This window comes from Lathyrus oleraceus, chromosome 1, assembly GCF_024323335.1.
Source record: "Lathyrus oleraceus cultivar Zhongwan6 chromosome 1, CAAS_Psat_ZW6_1.0, whole genome shotgun sequence".
Lineage (NCBI taxonomy): Eukaryota > Viridiplantae > Streptophyta > Magnoliopsida > Fabales > Fabaceae > Lathyrus > Lathyrus oleraceus.
Window position 1 is genome coordinate 59440590 of NC_066579.1, and position 5394 is coordinate 59445983.

Genomic DNA, 5394 nt, shown 5'->3' on the forward strand with positions numbered 1-5394 from the left:
GTATGATATATTTTGTTTGTAGAAGGTTTCTTAAGGAATCATCTTGAACATTTTAGACTTACTCTAGAATTTAGAACAAAAAATGAAACCTTTAATTATTATCATTTTAGTGTAAAATGTGAGATTGAATTAACTTTTAGAGAGGTCAAAGCAGGATAGAAAATTTTATAAGAAATATCTAATTTCAAACTTCAAACTCAAATAACTATGGCACTTTCTCATTATCAAATGTTTTTCAAGATCATGTGCGCTTACACCTACTATTCAATTCCATGACTTTTACGATCTCCTCAAACTTGGTCATGAATCTCAAAATACAAAATTATAGTATAAACAAGAAAATTTAAAAGTACTGCATGTTCCAACTGGGAAACTCTGGTCACACTTCAAGCCAGCACCTCTCTTATTTCCGTAACCAGGGTAAAAATATTTATAAAAATCCACCTCTTCAACAAATGATAATCTCTCACTTTCTGCCAGGCTCTTGATATCCCATTTACTAAAAGGATACACTGTTTTGTGAGTAATATGAATTTCTCCACCAACATTAAGTAAGTACTTTGCATTTCCTAGAAATCCACACACTAATTTCTTGTGCTCCCTGTATTTAATAATGAAATTATAAAACTTAATTAATTAGATTATATAAGCATTTTTTAATAAAGGAAATTAAAATTAGCTAAGAAAATGGTAGTATCATATATATTTTCAATTTAACTTACTCAATCACCCAGCATTGAGTTTCATGTCGAAAGTTACCCGAATGAGGAAAATTAAAGACTATTCGATCAAAAAAAAATGTTGTTTGAAGTAATGATGTTGATTCATGTTGTGAATATCCACTTCATGCAAGATGGTGCAGCCAAGACTCTCAAGTTCATCCAAGTTTCTTATTGCACTTGTGTACTTCATTGCTAGAGATGCTTCAAATATTAAATATTATGAACAAAATAATTTCAGTTATGTCATTGAAAAAAATAATACTAGAAAGGTTGTAATTATGTAAGTAATTTAAAACTTTAAAAGAACACACGAAAAAGGTTGTAAAAGAAATTTACAAAATTCTATTCTATCGTACCTCTATCATCTAGGGAGGTAGCAACCATGTTAACAGCTGAGCCAAATGCCCTTGCTAAGGAAAGTGAGAAAGAGAAATCTCCCTCTCCTACAAGTAAAATATTATGAAAGCTACTATAATGTTGTATGATTTTCTCTTCCATTTTCGAAACTCAAGTGCTTACAATGCTTAATCCAATGATTAAATTCACTAATTATGAAAATGAATATATATACACATTTATGTGATGGAAGCAGTTCCCAATAAAATAATTGGAAGCCGAATTAATTGTATTCACATTTTTTAATTAAACATTTTTTTTAAAATTCTTATTCTTATTTGTTCGATAGTCTTGTAAAAAAATATTTTTTGGGTTGTTGCTGGAGAGACCTTGTTTACTCAAAGAATCGTAAGTACAAGTAAAGTTTCCTTTTTCAAGTAAAGTTCACTTGCATGCGCATCCTTTTATTGGACATTGGGAAGTCACAGTAAATGTGAACACTATTAACTGGGTTTCCAATTTCCAAACATTTTATGGGGAATTCTATCCGATACCAAAACGTGTGTACTAACTATACATTTTCTGGTAAATATTATAGGTATATTTAATTGTCAAATGTTAAAAAACAAAAATCAAATTTGTTTATAATAGTGCAAGGTGTACTCCTACTTCTCCCTATCTTCTATAACGAGTGATTCATTTAAAATAAAACAAATTTCTAAAATAAATAATTTATTTTAATTTCTAATGCATATTTTTCAGTTTTATCCTCTATATATTATTTTCATCATTTTCAACATATAATAAAGATATTTTGATAAAAATATCATTCGCTTTCATTTTTTTTAATATGAGTTAAATCGGTCAATTTAGTCACTTATTATAGGATAGAGAGAATAATATTTATAGTAATATTATAGTCTCCTATCACTGCAAATTTGATTTTTTTGATACATTTGACCGTTAATATATTTAGTCCATATATGATCTATAAACATTAACTATCAAATGTACAAGAAAAAATTACATTTGCTTACAATAATGACTAGAGTACTTTATAGTATTTTTTTTCAATAAGCAAATTGATTGAAAATGAGCACAAAGAATGTTCAAACAAATTACAAAGTTATCTTAATTTGAGATATTCTACAAGATTTCTCCACCAATTATAAAAATACAAAATTGATTTACTCTTCATATCTAGAACAATCCAATTTCAAGAAATTAGTTTAATATGATAACTAATTTCTTCTACATTCCTACATGCATTATTGAAAATAATGTTATTTCTCAGTAACCACAAACACCTTCTTGCTCTCGACTACTTTACCTTTCATAAGAGAATATAATTGTTCAGCATGATTCAAATATTTAATAATCATTTGATTACAAGGCAACTTGATTAGAGAAAATGGAAGAGAAAATTATAAAACATTAAGAAATGCTTAATTAAATCTTGTATATACGAAATGGAAGAGAAAATTATAAAACATTAAGAAATGCTTAGTAAAATCGTGTATGTATGATATACGAAATGAAAGCTATGAACTACATATATTTTTATTTAGGTTTCAATGTTTTTTTTAGTTCATCGTAAAAGTTATTAGAGACAATGAACATTTATATTTTAGATGCTTTATCTTTTATGTATGTATGTGTATATCTATAGATGATGTAGTTTTCAATCCCTTCATATAATAAACTTAAACTGATTTTGTTTGTTCTTAGTAAAATGTTGTATGTATGATATATGAAATCAAAGCTATGAACTCCATATATTTTTATTTAAATTTCAGTGTTATTTTTAGTTCCAACTAATATGTTGTATAATTGTTGTAGTTTATTGTAAAAGTTACTAAAGACAATGGACATTTGTATTTTAGATGCTTTAGTTTTTGTGTATGTATGCAATGTGTATAACTATAGATGATGTAGTTTTCAATCTCTTCATATAATAAACTTAGACTGATTTTGTTCATATGACAAATGCAGCTTTCAAATGATGGCAAGGTCGTTTGAGAAGATTGCTGAAATTACTAACATGAAAGAGTTGTGGAAAATTATTGTGAAAGTACATCACAAGCGGATCGTTCTATCTAACAACAAAGAGCACTCGGAGTTAATATTTGTTGATACAGATGTAAGTGTATTTCTAGATTTCCAAATTACTAAAAAAAAAATTATGTCTTAAACTACACTTATGTTATGTTTGTAATGTATTTGTAAGAGACATATATCCATGTTGTGTACCAACTACATTGAAAGAAACCTTTGATTCAGATTTGGTGATAAACAGGACTTGCATTGTTACAAACTTCCTGCTTCAAACCAATGATCTCATGTTCAAAACTTTTGAACATCCATTCATCATAAGATTTACAGCTGGAACATCTGTCTCTGATTATAAAATTCCTGGAAAAAAGTTGAACTTCAAACCTTTTGCTGACATTATTTCTAAAAAATGGAATAAGGATTTCTTAATAGGTAATGTATTATCATAAATATATCCATATGATATGGTTTTAAAATGTTTTTATGATTTTTTATTGTAGCTGATATTAATATAACCACTATGGCTAAAACATATACCATGAATACTAATAATAGTATAATTGTTAGATGTTATTAGACTGATTGAAGAGATTTGGAATACCAAAATAAGTGATGGCAGCAAAAAGGAACAAGTCAACGTCATACTGAAAGACCTTGGGTAAATGTTTAAATGATATTAAAAATTTCAGTTTTTTAATGTTTTTCTGCTCTATGGAATATTTTGATTCTACAAAATAAATTAAAATAACATATTCCAAATGTTAAGAATAACACATTGAATTGTATCCTTTGGAAGACGTGCATAATATTGTTGAATTTCAAAATAGGTATTATTTCATGTGTCCTACTACTTTAGAATAGGTTGTTCTATTTTATGGTATTGAAAAGCTAACACAAATATGAACATTGTATTTTTGGTTTGAATGGCTACCAAAGGACATCCAATTTGGAAGTTTAAGTCAACTTATGAGTACACAATCTAACATGTTGTCACAAAACTCATATGGCTCACAAATAACTTTTTATGATAAGTTTATGTCAAATGCTACGCATCTTTGTCTGCGAGATATAATAAACCTTCCTGATGTAAGTATTATTAGTTTTTTTTAAAATACAATATACATGAGACCATGTGATTTATTTTCCCGCCATTAATTCATTTATATCACATTAATCGGTTGATATTGCGTGTCACCGTAGCAATTACTAAGAAACTTAAAGAAACAAGAAGCAGTTGGTACTACCAGGCATACTACAATTGTCCAAAAGTAGCTAAAGGCAATTCTCCATCATATATATGTTATGATGATCATTCAACCGAGATCGAAAATTATAGGTATTAACTAATCACTAACTCAATGTCATACCTTATGTAATGCAATTCTAAAATGAGATATTGAAACTTTTTAGGTACAAAATCGAGATTGCATGAATCCTAGTGCGGTCTTTTATGATCTTGGGGAAATTTTGACACTAATGTTTTTTTCTTTATGGATGTTCTTATAAGATTTTATCATTCTTCCTCAGATCCTCATAACATTCAACATCTACCAATATTATAGAGTTTTCAAGTTAAGCGAAAAAAGAATTCCTCAATAGTCTTGACTCCTATTATAATTTCTAAAAATTATTCAATGTCAATAAATTTTTTAGTTAAAATACTATTAAAATTATTAAGAAATACAAGTATGACGGAGTGTCGTCACAATCTTAAACTTGAGTTGTACTTGTCCTCAAGAATAAGCTTTTAAAATGGAAGTTTATACTTAAATCACAAACTTACTCAACTAATGATAACATCAAAGACTAATGTTCCATACAAACATATTGGAATCGCTCCTTTCACTTCCATGTTTATGCCTAGACATTACTTTCATTCCCAAATTTCAATTTAAACAAGTTTAAAAAAATCTTTCCAACTTCCAGATATCTTCATCTTTTCTTCTTTCTCACCAATTTGTTGAAGTGAAAATCAGGGTGATCATTCAATCTACATATGATACAACACAACGGTTTCTTTATACAAGCGTGAAAAGTTTCTAATAGTTAATCAAATCAAAATTATAATATAATTATTTGAGATCTTTAATCAATGTAACTAGGTTTAAGTTAAGGTGGAACAATTAGGAGAATAGTAAATTTTGTACTTTGGAGTTAGTACACTATTTAGTTCAATTATATTTTTATCACAAGATAGACTTCATGATATGATACTAACATTCTAGAAACTTGACTTTTTATTTCAATTCACAAGATACACATTCCTCCTTTTACTTTTATTATT

The 5394-nt window shown here is 27.6% G+C and overlaps 1 pseudogene; it reads right to left on the bottom strand.

The window, feature by feature from the left end:
* Positions 1-309: 309 nt before the first annotated feature.
* Positions 310-1220, bottom strand: LOC127091293 (uncharacterized protein At4g26485-like; annotated as a pseudogene).
* Positions 1221-5394: the final 4174 nt, after the last annotated feature.